The sequence below is a fragment of the Lathyrus oleraceus genome, chromosome 2 (assembly GCF_024323335.1).
Source record: "Lathyrus oleraceus cultivar Zhongwan6 chromosome 2, CAAS_Psat_ZW6_1.0, whole genome shotgun sequence".
NCBI lineage: Eukaryota > Viridiplantae > Streptophyta > Magnoliopsida > Fabales > Fabaceae > Lathyrus > Lathyrus oleraceus.
This window is the reverse complement of record NC_066580.1, coordinates 78,077,084-78,095,906: the sequence shown is the minus strand read 5'-3', so window position 1 is coordinate 78,095,906 and position 18,823 is coordinate 78,077,084.

Sequence of the window (18,823 nt, the reverse complement as noted above, 5' to 3'; positions counted from 1 at the left end):
TAGGGTCTAGCGAACCCTAGTTTTGACCAGTTAACTTTCTCTGGTTAACCACCATGAACCACCTTGCAAACTTGAATTTATCTTGATCTCTTGGACTCTGGAGGATCGTATATGCATAATATGATGTATAATGAAGTATCCCCTAAAATAATTGATCAAATGTTGAGGAAACTTGCTGAGGAAGTCACACAAGATACCCATATGAATTAGGGATTCCAAGGCAAACAAGCTTCAAACTCTTGGTGAATTCTTGATCAAAATGATAAATAAAGATCACGGGGATCCATATATGATGTCTAGAGACAATGTGAACCATATCTTGATTAGTCTCCTTGCATTGATGGTCTCAAACCCTAGATATGAGCTTGTTAGGGCAATGGTGGATGCACACACTACCTACAAAAGAACAAAGCTATACATAGACATATTTTTGGTATTTTGGTTAGTAAATAATGAAAAACAAAGTATGATATAATAAAATGTGCTTGGTGATCTCTCCCAATGCAAACCCAATGAATGAGGGGTAAGGAGGATGCCAAGGTGTGATCCCAAAGCTAATGCATATGATGAGATAACATGAGGGATCTTAGGGTCAAAGTTGGGGTCTTACAATGACCATAGATGAATTTTCGTAGACTTCAAGAATTTTGATCCTAAGATCAATTGCAGCTTCAATGCCGAAGATACAGGCCTCATATTCTTCCATATTGTTGGTACATTCAAAACACAACCTTGTAGTTAATGGTAAGTGAAAACCAGTTTGGGACGTGATGACTTCCCTAACGCAATTGCCATGAGCATTAGATGCTCTATCAAATACCAGGGTCTATAAGGAGCCAGGTTTTGGTCCTTCCTCAACGTCAGGGATGTTGAAATCTCTTATTAGTATGATTTCCTTATTCGGGATTTTAAAGCGCAAAAACTGGTAGACTTCCAAGGGTTGATGTGCCATATAGTCATACAATACACTCCCTTTTATAGCTTTCTGAGTGACATGTTGGATGTCTTACTCGGTTAAAGCCATTTGCCAACGGGTTACTCTACCAGTTAGAGCTGGCTTCTCGAAGATGTACTTGACTGACTCCATCTTGGAAATTAACAACATTGTATGAGTGAGCATATATTGTCTTAGGCGTTTGGAAGCTCAAGCAAGTGCGCAATAGGTTCTTGTAAATACTCCTTTATCTTCTCAAAAGAATATTCGCAATCGTCGTTCCAAATGACAGCTTGATCTTTTCAAAATAATTTGAAGGTTGGCTCACAAGTGGTCGTAAGGTGAGATATGAATCTAGCTATGTAGTTCAATCTACCTAGGAATCCTCGGACATCCTTCTCAGTTTTGGGTGCAGGCATAAACTGCATGGCCTTTACCTTCTCAGGATCTACCTCAATGCCACGTTGGCTGACGATAAAACCTAGTTGTTTGCCAGATCTTACCCCAAACATGCACTTGTTGGGATTAACCCTTAATTTGAATTTCCTTAGCCGTTCAAATATCTTTTCCAGATTGACAAGATGGCCTTCTTCGGTTTGGGATTTGGCGATCATGCCATCAATGTAGACCTCAATCTCTCTATGAATCATATAATGAAAGAGTGTGCCATGGCTCGTTGGTAAGTTGCTCTAGCATTCTTTAGTCCGAAGGGCGTGACTTTGTAACAGAAGATGCCTCATGAGGTTATGAAAGTAGTTTTATCCATGTCCTCTTGAGCCATTCTGATTTGGTTATAACCGGAGAATCCAACCATAAAGGAGAAAACAGAGAATTGAGTGGTGTTGTCCACTAGCACATCGATCTGGGGCAGTGAGAAGTCTTCTTTGGGACATGCTCTATTTAAATATCTATAATCTACATGCATCCTTAATTTTCCATCCTTTTTGGGAACATGCACAATATTGGCAATCCACTAAGGATAGTTCGAGACTACTAGAAACCTGCATTGATTGTTTTTGCACTTCCTCTTTAATATTCATAGCCATGTCAGGAAGAGTCCTTTGTAGCTTTTTCTTCACTGGAGGAAAATCCTCTTTGAGAGGTAGACAATGGACCATAATATTAGTATCGAGTCCTGGCATGTCTTGGTAAGACCATTCAAACACATCCATGTAGTCTTGTAAGAGCTTGACCAACTTTGCCTTTACTTCCTCTTATAGAGCCGAGCCTGCTCTGACCTCTTTAGCTTCCTCGATTACTCCAAGGTTGGACACTTCCACTGATTCCTTGTGCGATTGTATGACGTTTGACTCTTGCTTGAGTAGTCGTGCTAACTCTTCGGGGAGCTCGCAATCTTCATCACAGTCTTTTTCAACGTGATTAATCGAATTGTCGAAGTCATATGAGACCATATAAGAATTTTCATTGGTGGTAACCGAGGGTGGTCTGCACGATTTAGGGTTCATGCATTTATTTGTATGAAAGGAAGACAAATGATTTGAAAAAAACTTAAAGAAAAAGAAAAGCATTTTCATTTTTTATTAAGTGAAAAAGTAAATGAAAGACAAAGATCACAAAATTGAATGCCAAATATGGTGATTTTCATTAACTGACAAAAAGGGAAATTTAATGGAGGCCCTACAAATGATTCCCCCATCCCTTGGGTAAGTCATGGGTTCTTTGATTGATTAAGGGAAAAACACAAAATAGGGAAATTACTTCTCCAACGTTGTTACTTCAGGTAATTCCAACACCGTCCAATTGTTGGCTCCTCTTCCTTCAGTCTTTTGGTAAATCAATCCTTATTCTTCAACATCATCTTCCTCTTCCAAGGAACATATGTGGCCATCTACAAGGTGTCTGGCGCTTGAGAAGAAAAAAATGCTATCAACAATATCCCTTGGTCCATGAGTTTCTAAATGGTGGTCTTCAAAATTCCACATTGTTATGGGTCAATTAGACATTGTTCACAAGTTGTAGTACAAACAAAAAATGCAATACTTCTCATCAACAAGTTCTTTGTCTCGATAAGTGGAGTTTTCAGTTTATCGACAGAGGTTAACAGTCTTCTTCCATTGTCCATCTCTACCATGTTCACGTTCGTCTTGTTGTGAGGCGACATAGGATTATTGTTTACATTTGGGTCGTTAGGCGCGAATGTAATTGCCTTAGAGTCGATTAAATCTTGCACCTTATACTTTAGGGCCTTACAGATTTCTATGGAATGGCCGAGAGCGCCAGAGTGGAACTCGCAACGGGCATTCACATCGTAACCGAAAGGAAGAACCATTGGTGGTGGCCCTAACTCCCTTAACTGTACTAGGGATCCTCTCAACAGGTATGGTAGGATGTGACTATATGGCATCGGAACTGGATCGAACCTTCTCTCAGATCTTCTTTGTCTTTGCTGTTGTTGTTACTGATATCATGGTTGCTGTTATTATTGTTGTTGTTGGTAACGTTGTTGTTGTTGTTGTTGAATTGGTATTATGAAAGGTTATTCTTCTTGAGATTGTTGGACTAGTGCTACTGCGACCACTTGCTGATACGAGACACTGTATGTCGGGGATCTTGCTTGGATCACTGCGGTGGCTTTCTTTTCTCCTTCCTTTTTCTTTCTATACGCGACAAAGGTTTTCTTTACCACTCCAAAAGTACTTGCAAAATTCTGGATCTTTCCCATCTTTATCATGTTTTCAATTCTCTCACCGGAAAAAACCAAGTTGGAAAAGCCTGAGGATGTACTCTCTACCATCCTATCTAGATATGGGCCTTCCAGGTTTCCCATGAACATATCTACTAACTCGCGTTCAAGAAAAAGAGGTTGTACTCTAGCCGCTAGCTCTCTCCATGTTTGAGCGTATTCCTTGAAGGTTTCCTTATACTTTTGCATCAAATTTTGAAACTTAGTGCGGTTTGGTGCCATATCAGTATTATACTGATAATGCTTGAGGAACGCTTCGACCATTTCTCTCCATGTGCGGATGTGGGTACCTTCTAGCTGCATGTATCAATCCAATGATGCTCCACTCAATGAGTCTTCAAAGAAATGCGTAAGGAATCGATCATCATCATAATAGGTGCCTATCTTACGAAAATAGGCTCGAATGTGAGTTCTCGGATCACTGACACCTATATATTTTTCAAAGACAAGGACCTTGAATTTAGCGGGGATGACTACGCCAGGAACTAAACACATTTCGGCAGCATTGAGGCCTAGAGTGTCGGTACTTTCCATCGCTCTCAGCTTCTCTTCGATGGCTTTAACTTTCTTCTCCACTTCATTAGTCAGAGGATCAAAAGCTTCATACATGGAGGCAGCCCTAGGGCTGGAGAAAGCGTCTTGGTGGTCGTCTATTTCAATGACGATTGGATTGAGAGTAGCCGAAGAGACACTACTGGGTACAACTATACAAATTGGAGGATTGCTTTAAGGAGGAGGAACTGAATTCTCTATGACAGGAGGATTAGGAGGAGGATTGACAACGTGAGCACGTTGACTCATCTTCTCTTTCATTTTTTGCCATTTTTTCACTCATTATTGGCCATCCATTTTAATTACTTCTTTTAATCCAACGTGTGATGTTGTTGACTAGTGAACACAATGCGCACGCGCCTCATGGCCTTAGGATCATCCACGTCAATTAATGAATGTTGATCCAAGCGCTGTGGATTTTCCAGATTTTCTTAATTTCTGTTTTATTTTCTTTAATTCCTTTTATTTTCAAAAATTCATAACTCTTTTATTTGGAATCACAAAAATATGGGACCAATTGCAAAAAATTTCTTTTAAAATCTAGTTTCATAATCTGATTTTTAATTATTTTTGTGATTCCATTTAATATTTTTTGTGAATTATTTTGTTTTTAATAGTTTTTAATTCATTTTAAAATACTTTTAGATATTCAAAAATTCCAAAAAATATTTTCTTAACACATTTGGATCATGATAAGTCTATGAAAATATTCTCATCAATTTCTTAATTGATTTGAGATTTATTTGAGATTTTAATTCATTTGTGTTATATTTTAATGCTTTTAATTGATTTTAAATTAGTTTCTGTTTTCAAAAAATGTTGAGAAAATTTGTCAAACCTTGTTTGACATGTTAGACTTATGATGATCCCATTGGACTTATCCAAGTTGATTTGAATTGGATTTGAAGTTTGACCTTATTTTGTTATTAGGTTTATCTCTCAAGAGGAACCCAAGTTGATGACGAGCCAAAGCAGGGTTGTAGTTTATTCCTTCTTGTGAACCAATGAGAGGCACATTAGAGAATTCACCACAACTATCAATAATGTCCAAGCTACCCAATGCATAATCATACCAAACAATATCATCATTAGTGATATACATAAGTCTCTGGGACCACCATAGACATTGTTGGTTCTCCACCAAAGCAGGTGTCTGAGGCAAGTGCGAAATAAACCACTTCTACAAAAGAGGAACACAACACACAATAGTCCCACCACCTTTAGAATTCCTCAAATGCAAAGAGAAATACACGTCACCCAACAGAGTAGGAACATGATTTCCAAAAAATAAGTTTCTAATGGCGTTAACATTAATAAAACCATCAATGTTAGGGAACAAAGCCAAACCATAGATGAGCAATACAAAAATGGCTTCAAAAGAATTCATGCTACTGGCCTGAGCAAAGTCAGTAGCTTTACCAATGAGAAACTCAGAAGTCAACCCAAGGATACCTCCTTTCTTCACCAAATAAGCATCAATCTCAGATTTCTTCAAATGAAGAGCTTCAACTATGATATGAGATCTGGGAATCTCCTCCAATCCACTAAAAGGTACTTGGTCAGATACGGGTATTTCGAAGAGATGGGCATACTCCTTTAACGTAGGTGCAAGCTGATAATCGGGAAAAGTGAGCAACGGTAGATAGGATCATAGAACTGAACCAAAACACTCAGGAGTCCCTCAACCACATCAGCAGATAATACAGACAACAGCTTCCCATGATGTTACTTGAAGTCCAAAGGATCTAATACAAAAGATGACAACTTCCTTAGCTCTTTGAAATCAGGACATCTGAAACCGTACTTCTTAGTGTTCCTTCGTCCATAATCCAGGTCTAAAAATATTTGCAAATAAGACCTCAGTTCCTCAAAATTTATTTTTCTGTGATGAATGTCATGATGTGCATGTACGCATGAATGCAGCAATCACAAACAAGGGATCACACACAAGGGAAACACAAACAAAGGTCAAGGGACGCATCAATCATCCATTTTGGTGGATAATGGTTTTCACCTTATCAACACCCAAGTTCCATTGATATTGACAAGACTTGATCGGATCAACCATAAATCAAAGGGTTTATTGTGAGTCACGAGCATGGAGTCAAGTTAAGAACCATCCCAAAGGAGTGTACTAAGGATAAAAAACTTGTAGATCATGTTCTAAGAAGTTCCCAGAGTCTTAATCCCATCTATCGAATATTATAAGTTAGGATGACTGACTCATCAACCCATAACATTCTCAAGAGAAACTCGTCTGAGTGTAGTATCGTGTAACAACTGTTATCAGATCTACACCTGAACAGTCTCCGTACTACGTCATAAATAGGCCAAGTTGGGTTAAATGTTCTACGATCCTCAGCTTCTCGGACCCCAAATCAGATAAAGTAAGGCCTATCCACAAATAACTTGTGTGACATCAGTAACTCCAAAAGGGTCTCCACTTAGTAGATGGGTCTCAAGCCAACTTGTTAAGAACTGCTCCACACAAGTTGAACATGACTATACCATCCTCCTATCTTAATTGCACTCAAGTTTGGGTTAGAACTTATCTCACCATTCAGAGATCACCAAGCACAACATACAAATTATATCACATAAACAAGTATACAAACATCCAATATACAAATATATACATATAAAAAAGTAGGCGAAACCCACTGAGGACTACTCCCCAACAGAGTCGCCACTTAATTTCTGTAGCGGTAAATTCATGACCATCAAGTTATGGATAAGCTTAATATTAATAAAACCAGAGTCACCACCGCACTTTTATTGTTTCCAAAGGAAAAGGGAAAAGTACGAACAAAACCCTAAGATAAGATGTTTTCAAATCAAAACTAATAAAATGCCAAAGATTACATGTAAGTGGGTTTCTTACATAGAGGGAAGGTGTTAGCACCCAAAGTGTCCTAGGTACTCCTAGGGAGTCCTTTTTTATGTGTGCATATGTTTTTGGTATAAATGATGTTTGAGAAAAAATAGAGTGTGGGGATGAGAAAAGAATTCATTGATTCTATTTTTGTGTTTGACAAGACCTTCGGACTTGTGCCTACGTACCAACATAAAAATGAGGGATCAAAACCTCGTAGTTTGAGGTAAAAATTTCAAAGTTGGTGAATTGCTTTTAATCAAAAGTTTAATAAGAAAGGCACAAAGGGCCAAAAGTTTGAATGAAGTTGTTAGTTCTTTTTGTCTTTTGAAGTTTAAGTCAATATGATTACGTTAACATGATGAAGTTGTTTCTAACCATTGAGACAACGTCTAAGTTTGAAATCACAAGCAAAGAAAGTTTTTGAAATGGGGGAGAGATTTTGAAATTTAAGAAGTGGGAGAAGATGAAGAGGCTATCCTAAGCACAAATTTAAAAGTTAAGAGTTGAAAAGATCTGACCAATGGGATGCAATCCAACAGACAAGAATGTCATATAGAAACCCATATTCCCTTGGACTTTGAATCAAGCAATAATCAATAAGCAATTAGAAATATCCAGACATCATGAAGATTAAGGCATCAAATAAAGATAGCCACATCCAAGCAAGCAACTCCCATAGCTAGCAGTCTTCTTTGTCTTCCCATGTATCAGATGAATTATTCCTTGATCAACTCAGAGAAAAACATCACACACAAGATCCAAATAACAATTAAGCACAAAGAAAGAGTAGCAGATAAATTCAAACAAATCCCAAGGCTTGGCTAAGTCCTTTTGCATAGGGAATGTTGCCTAATCCTAAGTCCAAAAGTTCAAATCAATACTAACAGTCCACCAGATTTTTTTAGGGTTTTTGTTGTTATTAAGTATTTTAAGGTCCTAAGACGACAAACAAAACCAAACTGCACAAACAATATATACAATCACAAGATATGGCTCAAATGAGCAAAGTGCAACTGACATAAACATAAACAAGTTAAATGAAATGTAAATGGCAAATGAATGATATATGACTGAAATTTAAATTGCATAAAGTAAATGACTTGAAAGTAAAGCATTATTAACAAGAGTTAGTCAAATGTTAGTCAAAGGTTAGTCAAGTGAAATGATGATTTTTAATTGTTTAAGTCATTCTTTGGAAAACACTCAACCCTTCATTCACAAGTATAGATCCTTGAAACAAGACATCTTCCATGAGAAGGGCTCCAACTTGGATAATTCACAAGTATGCCACTAGCTCCCATGAAAGGAAAAAAGGTCAAGTCTCCAAACAATGCCATGAAGAGGAGGAGGCTTACAATCCCACTTACTAGCATGCTATGCCTTAAGGGTCAAATTTAGCTCTATGTTAAGCAATCGTAATTGGACTTATGTAAAAGTCACAACTAGCTGAGGTCGGACAATAAAAATGTAGGTGTGAATGCATGTTAGAGATTTGGTATGAAGAACCAAACTCCTAAAACATACCACACACTAAAAGAAAAGATCAAATGGGAAGGATCTATCTCAGTCATACTTATATTGGTTCATCTGACACAAGGTCATTGATGAACCAATTAGCCTTAAGACATTAGAGATTTCATTAGTCAATATGAGGGAATGGGAAAGAATAGGGATGAAGACGAAGAGGGAGGGGAAGATAGAAACACAAATTGGTCATAGGAGGAATTTCATCAAATCAAAACCATCCATTCATTTTGGGAGATGAAATGTACATTTCATCAATCCCCTAAATCTAATGGTTTTGATCCAACAAAAGTCAAATCAACATTAACCAAGGCCAAAACAGAAAGTCAAACATCACAAGACCATAAAAATGGCTCAACATAACTTTTAAGCATTTAATCAATTAAAAATCCAATTAAAAGTGAATTACAATAAATTTTAATTTGATCAAAACCTAAAATCTCTTCAAAACACCAAATAAATGGCCAAGAGGTTTATCCTAGGTCAAAGGACCTTAGGCAAAAAATTCCATGGTTTTTGCAATGTCAGAAGTATTTTTAAACAATTAAAAATATGCACAAAAACTTTTAATTCATGAAAAATATCAAAATTTGAAATTCTGGTGTAGTCAGAGTTCAGATGTTCTACTCCATATCATGACATCTGATCTAACATTTTTGCAAATACAGCAAGACAGTTATATAAATTATGATCCAGTACTCATATGCACACATTCACAGATGTTACAACATCTGCTAATGCAAACACAGGAAAGAAGAACATCCAGTTTTGTCCATCTAGTGCAAACACACAGTAGAGATCAAACATAGCCCTTATGTTTATTTATCCTGCCCAGTTATCAGCATGATGTCTCAACATTGGTTTGAACATCACCTGTCCCAACATTACAGATGAGTGAACTGTAACAGATCAACCAGTCCATCAATATCAGCAGTCAATGATGAATGTCATAACATTCTGTTTGACATTCAGACTGCAGGCTATGTGTCATGTCTGTTATTCCCTTCATAAACAGACTAAAACCAGACTGAGTTATAACAGACAAAATATAGTGTGCAGAAGGTAAAAACACAAGCAATTGTTAACCCAGTTCGGTGCAACTCACCTACGTCTGGGGGCATACCAAGCCAGGAAGAAGATCCACTATCAGCAGTATTAATTCAGAGTTAAACTCCCCCGTTTACAACTTTTCACTTAATCCCTACCCAATGCAATCTATACCTAGGAACTCCTAGATAGAAACCTCCAGTTTCCATTCCTATCACTACAAATACAATGTAATGTTAAATAACTTGAACTTGCTTCACAGCTTCGTTCAAGCACATAATCACTCTTGCCTACCGGCTTTGAGCTACAAAAACTCTCAGCTTTGAACACTGAGAAACACATGGTAACCTTCCCACAGATTGGGAGGTTTACCTCACATACACCCCTAAGTTTTCATTCTAAGAGGCTTACAAAAACTAGGTTACAATATGCTATTAATAACCTAATCACCCAACTGGATTTGGGCCTTCAGAAATCGCAACAAACTTGTTCTTTGTTGTTACAAAACCAGCAGAAAGTTTCTGCTACAATCAAGGTCTTCAATCTCTTAGTTCCTAAAATATCTCCATATTTAGTTCCTAAAATATCTCAAGACCTCCACAAATAATGCCACATAGGATTCTAACTAATTTCCACATATTAGTGTGCTAACAAATAGGCTATTTGTTAGGTTCCTTAATTGTAGCTTGGTTGTTGGTTTCCTGGATTTTAGCCTGAGAAAAATGCTGAAACAGAAAAACTAAACAACCTACAATATTGCATATGCTGTCAGAAATGAATGTCACAACATTCAGTTTGACTTCCAAATCATTAACCATATGCTAAGTCTGTTTTTCCTGAAAACAAACTGTACAATTTACTGTACTGTACAGAACCAATCTGTCCATACTTCAGTATCAGCGTACATTAATAAATGTCAAAACATCCAATTTGACATTCCCACATAGAGCCTTACATCAGGTCTGTTATCCTCTTGATAAGCAGACTGAGTTGCATACTGAAATGTAGCAGAAAACCAATCTGCTTATTGTTCAGTATATGCTGTCAATGATGAATGTCATAACATCCAGTTTGACATTCAGACAGTAGGCCTTATGCCAGGTCTGTTATTTCCTTGATAAGCAGACTGATAATAAATACTGAGTTATAGTAGAACACCACCTGTTCTATTCCTCAGTATCTGCTGACAGGGATGAATGTCATAACATCCAGTTTGACATTCAATGATTCCTGTATTAGCTAATCCTGCAGTACACTACTCAGAATGTCATGACATCAGCCAAGACATCAGAGTACAGCTAGGTATTCTAACATACAATGCAGTCAAACAAACATCTCCACAGCATGTCATGACATCAGTCAAGACATTAGAATCCAGCTAGTGTTTTACCATACAACGCAGCCAATCAAACATCTACAAACTCCCCCTTTGGCAAATTTTTGGCTAAAACACTTTGGCTTCACAACAGAGTCCATAGCAGCGGAAAACACACATCTAGCAGGAAATTAACCTAGCTAATACACTCAGAGTAGCAGCACACTCACACAGATGGAAGTTAAATAAAAACTTCACATAACAGCACACATACAGAAGTTAAATAAAAACTTCTAATTGCAGCACACATACACATACTCACACTCATAGAAGTGGAACCTCAACTGCAGCACTACCTCTACCTCTGGATTAGAGGATCTTCAATATCTGTTTAGCAAAACACTCTGTTGTCCTGGGGCATCACAGGGCATCACAGGTGTTACTCCCCCTTTTTGTCAAAAATGTTGCCAAAGCAACACTTTAAATTACAAACCAACATAAACAGAATTACACACAAATGACAGATACACAATCTTGATTTTACTTCACAGTTTCAATCAAGACTACCCCCTCTTGATCTTGCTTTACAGCTTTGATCAAGACACTACCCACTTGATCTTGCTTCACAACTTTGATCAAGTAGTCACACACTGTCTTCACAGCAAGTATATCAGGTGTCATACCTTGTTATCTGGAAACACATAGACCACAAGCTTGATGATTACTTGCAGCACAAAGACAGAACTCCCCCTGTCATGAACAACCAACTCTCCTCTTGAAACTTGGAGATCACACATGAACATATCCAACACCCCAAAGTTGGACCTTCACATGCTTCCTGATTCAAAGAGAACCCAGACCACTTGATGAATGGAAAACATAAGACTCATCTTCATGTCTTCAAGAGCACACCCTCTGTTCAACCCTCTTGGCTGAACACATCCACACTCTGTGTCAATCTCTCTTCTAACCAGAACAGAAAACCACTTCACACAATGTTCTAACATTCGTTAGGACATCCTTCACAACATAACAAGGAACACCATCTGATAATCTTCAGATATCACTGAGTCACCAGCTTGATCCAAAAGAACCCAGACATAAATTGGGACATATACATTCTCATCCCTTTACGAGAGATAATCTTCCATAGATAGCTCAGAGCTCCTACCACAAGCTCCAAGAGATGAATAGAAAACACCTTCTTTTGTCTTCAACTTACTACTTTTCTGCTCAAAAGTAATTTGTCTCAGACTTTCCTCAAGAATAATCAGCTGCCATATGTGGATTATCTTGATTCTTCGAACTCACTTCTGAGATAGACCAAATGCCACTGGTTGATTACCTCCTTCATGAATCCTCATATGAAAAAGTCAAATGCCATTCTTTGACCTCTCCACGTCTATCAGACCTCTCCCAAAGATATTCTGACCTTCCAAGTGAGACTTGAACTTCAAGCTACATGTTGAACAAAACTTAGATTTTCTAAGACATGAACATGTAACATCCTTTCTATCCAGCAACTCCAAAGAACTGCAACGAGGACGACCTTTTTGAAGTATCCAATCTACAACACTGTAGACCCTTCTATCTCTAGTTGATGTGCCACTTCACCAACTAAGAATCTGATGTTGAACCAAATGTCACAACATTGTGTTTTGACATCTAGTTGTTGAATTCAGCTCCTTCTTCTACCACTTGAAAGAACTTCCTCCCTTCACAGAACACGAGTTCAATGTTCTCATAGACTTGATTGTGGAACCAAGTTTGAGTAAACAACCTCCATCCTGCAGGTTTGCAGTTAAGTCATCCAAGCTCACACCTTGATGAATTCCTGCTTCTTCTCCAAAGACATCAGACACTCTGATGCATGAGTCTTCAGAAGGACCAGTTAGAAACTAACCCTTCAGCTATACCAAGGATTCCACTTCCTAAAGCAAGGCCGTTTCCATGATGTTAAGAGTGTTGCCACTTGTTCTTAACTTCACAGTGTGCATTAGCCAATGCACTTCCTTACTTAGATCAGAGATAAACTGATCCAAGTAACCACCATCAAGACTATGATGTCTTCTTCTTCTTGTACACACCAAGGCTGAACATGTTTCTTGCCAGGAATCCTTTTCAGAGATCATATGCTTTTGCTGCCACCAAAGAGATAGATCATAAACCAATGTACTATCCTTCCTGTGATTCTGCACAGGGTCTTGAAGAAGAGATGTTCCAACATCTTTAAGAACATCAGTTATCTTGAGCTCCAAGGATAATCAATTAAATACTTGTACTTGGCACAAGTTGACATTGATCTTAAATCCTTTCCCAATATTCCTTTCAGATACTTCCACCATAAGACTACTTTGAAAATACTCTTCTAGTGTCACATCTTCTGCTTGCAAGCACTTCAACAGTTTTGAAAATCTTCTCAGATTAAATTCACCCTTAGGAATGAGAGAGATGAATTCTTCTTTGCAAATGTGTCACACAACCACCAGAACCCATGTGACACAGGTCAACAGCCAACCAGACCCTAGGCTGACCAAATGTGAGGAGGTTAACCAAAACTCCCCCTCAAATTAACAATCATGGAAACTTCACACCAATATCCATGCATTGTACAGACATGTCTCAACATGACATACACCATCCCTACTAGTGGCACCTAACTCTATGAGTTATACCTATACATACTCCAATCACACCAATCAGACTTCAGCTGACCATAAGTACTAGTGAAACCCAACACCAGTCAATAGTAGATATGCATTGCCAGAGCATACTACCTCAACCAACTTCTGAATCTTCATATTCTATTTCCTTGAAGGAACTGCCACTTCTGATCGTGGTGTTTGAATAACAAGATTCATGGTCCCAATCCTCTTAAATGGAATAGCAGTCAGGTTACCCCATTATTGACTTCTATCATCCAGGGGACTTGTCTTCCAGTACACCATAGTACTTCAGGGAACAACTATCCAACCGTGATCAATCTACAGGAATAAGGCACACAACGGGGATTGCACAATGTCACATCTCAACCAGCTCCACTTCTAGAGATCAGACTTCTAAAAGTGACCTTCTTGAGCACACACACAGTTGACCCTACCCTTGTCAACTTAGCACACACAGATGTCTCCTCTTCCAGGTCAGGAGTAGGTTTCAAACCAAAGTATCCCTTTGTTTGACACCTAAACACATCTGCTCTTCAACCAGTAGCTGCCTACTTGTTGAACAACATGTTCTAACATCACATAGAACATTAGTTTAACCTCCTTGAAGCAAACCCTCCTTGAAAGTCTTCAAGGTCTTCATATACACTACCCAAGAGAGTACAAGAATCAGTGATCAGGTGATTCTTACCAAGAAGAGTGGACTTGATGAGACTCAAGTATCTTTGACATCTTCAGTAGAATATGATGAAATCTTGAATACAACAGCCTTTCATCCACATGGGGGGAAACTACATCAGAGTTTGAGTTTTGCCAAGTATTATGCAGCGGAAATCATAATACAACTCAACCTATGAACACACACTTCACCAGATCAGCCTCCAAGACCATACCAAGTTTGAATGTGATTCAATACTGGCACAGCTGTCCCACACAAAGGCCAATTGCCAACCTCCAGAGACAGGTACACACCATTCCCGTCATGAACAATCCATCCACCTACTTCAAGGGACCATTCAGGGAAATTACAGAACCTTTCACAGGTTCCAGCATCAGTACTAACATAACTCCTTGCAAAATACCAGAAAGTATCACCCATGGATCTCATCCAGAAACAGATAGGATGCCTGCTCTGATACCATTTGAAATTCTGGTGTAGTCAGAGTTCAGATCTTCTACTCCATATCATGACATCTGATCTAACATTTTTGCAAATACAGCAAGACAATTATATAAATTATGATCCAGTACTCATATGCACACATTCACAGATGTTACAACATCTGCTAATGCAAACACAAGAAAGAAGAACATCCAGTTCTGTCCATCTAGTGCAAACACACAGTAGAGATCAAACATAGCCCTTATGTTTATTTATCCTGCCCAGTTATCAGCATGATGTCTCAACATTGGTTTGAACATCACCTGTCCCAACATTACAGATGAGTGAACTGTAACAGATCAACCAGTCCATCAATATCAGCAGTCAATGATGATTGTCATAACATTTTGTTTGACATTCAGACTGCAGGCTATGTGTCATGTCTGTTATTCCCTTCATAAATAGACTAAAACCAGACTAAGTTATAACAGACAAAATATAGTATGCAGAAGGTAAAAACACAAGCAATTGTTAACCCAGTTCGGTGCAACTCACCTACGTCTGGGGGCATACCAAGCCAGGAAGAAGATCCACTATCAGCAGTATTAATTCAGAGTTAGACTCCCCCGTTTACAACTCTTCACTTAATCCCTACCCAATGCAATCTATACCTAGGAACTCCTAGATAGAAACCTCTAGTTTCCATTCCTATCACTACAAATACAATGTAATGTTAAATAACTTGAACTTGCTTCACAACTTCGTTCAAGCACATAATCACTCTTGCCTACAGGCTTTGAGCTACAAAAACTCTCAGCTTTGAACACTGAGAAACACATGGTAACCTTCCCACAGATTGGGAGGTTTACCTCACATACACCCCTAAGTTTTCATTCTAAGAGGCTTACAAAAACTAGGTTACAATATGCTATTTATAACCTAATCACCCAATTGGATTTGGGCCTTCAGAAATCGCAGCAAACTTGTTCTTTGCTGTTACAAAACCAGCAGAAAGTTTCTGCTACAATCAAGGTCTTCAATCTCTTAGTTCCTAAAATATCTCAAGACCTCCACAAATAATGCCACATAGGATTCTAACTAATTTCCACATATTAGTGTGCTAACAAATAGGCTATTTGTTAGGTTCCTTAATTGTAGCTTGGTTGTTGGTTTCCTGGATTTTAGCCTGAGAAAAATGCTGAAACAGAAAAACTAAACAACCTACAATATAGCATATGCTGTCAGAAATGAATGTCACAACATTCAGTTTGACTTCCAAATCATTAACCATATGCTAAGTCTGTTTTTCCTGAAAACAGACTGTACAATTTGCTGTACTGTATAGAACCAATCTGTCCATACTTCAGTATCAGCGTACATTAATAAATGTCAAAACATCCAATTTGACATTCACACATAGACCCCTACATCAGGTCTGTTATCCTCTTGATAAGCAGACTGAGTTGCATACTGAAATGTAGCAGAAAACCAATCTGCTTATTGTTCAGTATATGCTGTCAAAAATGAATGTCATAACATCCAGTTTGACATTCAGACAGTAGGCCTTATGCCAGGTCTGTTATTTCCTTGATAAGCAGACTGATAATAAATACTGAGTTATAGTAGAACACCACCTGTTCTATTCCTCAGTATCTACTGACAGGGATGAATGTCATAACATCCAGTTTGACATTCAATGATTCCTGTATTAGCTAATCCTGCAGGACACTACTCAGAATGTCATGACATCAGCCAAGACATCAGAGTACAGCTAGGTATTCTAACATACAATGCAGTCAAACAAACATCTCCACAGCATGTCATGACATCAGTCAAGACATTAGAATCCAGCTAGTGTTTTACCATACAATGCAGCCAATCAAACATCTACAAAATTAATCCAAAAAATAATTTTAATTCAAAAAATGAAAGAGAAAAATATTTAAATTTTTTTGGTGAAAGTCCCACATTTTTTGGATTAAAAGTGAAATTAATATGAATTCAATAAAATAAAAGGATTAAACATAAAATCAGAAATTAAAATAAAATAAGAAAAAATAAGGGCCATCAGATCTCCCTCATTAATTGAGGTGGCATATCTGATGGGCACATGCGTGCGTTCCATGGTGGTCTTAAGTCAAATAGATGTACGTATGGTAATCCAAACCAAAGGTCCAGATTAGAACATCCAAACATGATCAGATGGCCAGGAGGTGTGCCAGCACATCACCAGAGCTAGGGCTCCGGTCATCTTATCCGGTGACCTCCACCGGACTGGTCCAATTTCATCTCAATGGAAAATGAAAAACAAGGACACTATTTCAAAGAGAAAATGCTTAGGATCACGAATCTGGCCTCAATTTTCTCCAGTTCCAAGTATATAAAAAGATACAGGAATTTGAATTTTGAGGATCACGAACTAAGTTGCTTCAATTTGACCTCAAACCAACACAATCTTGTTGCCTACATTGGTAGGACTTCAGCCAACCAAAAATCACAAAGAATGGTGAAGAATTGAGAGAGAATCGAAGAGATGAAAATTCTGGAAAATCACCTTCGAGGGAGCTTGAAACTTTCTTGATCTTGCTTCCAATTGGCCTTGGCTTGACTTCAGAAGCTTGCAGAAGTTGAAATGGAACAAGGAAAGGCTTGGATTCTTGGAGTTTCAATCTCAAAACAGAAGGAGATTTGAAACTCGATTTTCAAAAGAAAAGCTTCAAGATTGTCCTCTAATGGTGAGGGTTAGGATTGTAGGTTCAAAGCTTGGTCAAGGTGTCCTTAATTCTGAGCAATAAGGGTCTCATTTATAGGCAATACAATTGCTTTCTACACATTTCAAAAATTGTCCAAAAATAGCAATTCACCCTTGCATGGATGCATGGGTGTGTGATAGTCCCATCAAATGATGTCAAAATGTCCGAATTTCATCATGTGCAATGCTGAAAGTGTGTCATGCTATCATGCAATGGTAATTGGAATGTGAACATAAATTTCATCCAAATGAAGCTTTGTGAAGAATCCATGCATAAGTCATCTATTTCTAGGCCAAATGAGATGATCTTGGACTTTTAGAAAGGTGAGATCAAGAGGAATAACTTTCATGTTGAACACGTTTCCATTTGAAGCTTGGATCATGATGGAGTTTGAGGTGGATGTTTGGGAAATCAAACATATTTGAAAATTTTATAAGTCCCAAGTCAAATGTTCACTTCTTCCACCTTGAATAACTTTTTCTATGGGCTTCAAATTGGAAAAGTTCCTTCATCAAAGTTGTATATCTTTTACACCTATTTAATTGGGTCACAAATTTAACCTCATTTGGATTTGTCATGAGGGAGTTATGCATTTTAGAAGTTGAGGAAAATCATTTGTTCAACGGTAATGGCCCAAAATGACCTATAATGTTTCCTCTTTGAACATGCATTTTCAAGTTGAATTTGAATTTATTCCAAGAATAAAATTTGGAGAGGGAATATTGAATTTGATCATTAAACTTGAATGGCCTTCATCGCATAAATATTGAGCAAGTTATGGTCTTTGGAAGTTGACCTTCTAACTAGGGCACAGACAAAATGACCTATAATCTTTCACCATAAAAAAATACTTTACAAGCAAAATTAGATCTTGAATTAAACATGAAAGTTGTTTTGAATGTCACAAGGAGTAACTTTGATCTTGGAATAATTTTCATATGAAAAAAAGTATAGGAGATAGGGTCTAGCGAACCCCAGTTTTGACCAGTTAACTTTCTCTGGTTAACCACCATGAACCACCTTGCAAACTTGAATTTATCTTGATCTCTTGGACTCTGGAGGATTGTATATGCATAATATGATGTATAATGAAGTATCCCCTAAAATAATTGATCAAATGTTGAGGAAACTTGCTGAGGAAGTCACACAAGATACCCATATGAATTAGGGATTCCAAGGCAAACAAGCTTCAAAATCTAGGTGAATTCTTGATCAAAATGATAAATAAAGATCACGGGGATCCATATATGATGTCTAGAGACAATGTGAACCATATCTTGATTAGTCTCCTTGCATTGATGGTCTCAAACCCTAGATATGAGCTTGTTAGGGCAATGGTGGATGCACACACTAC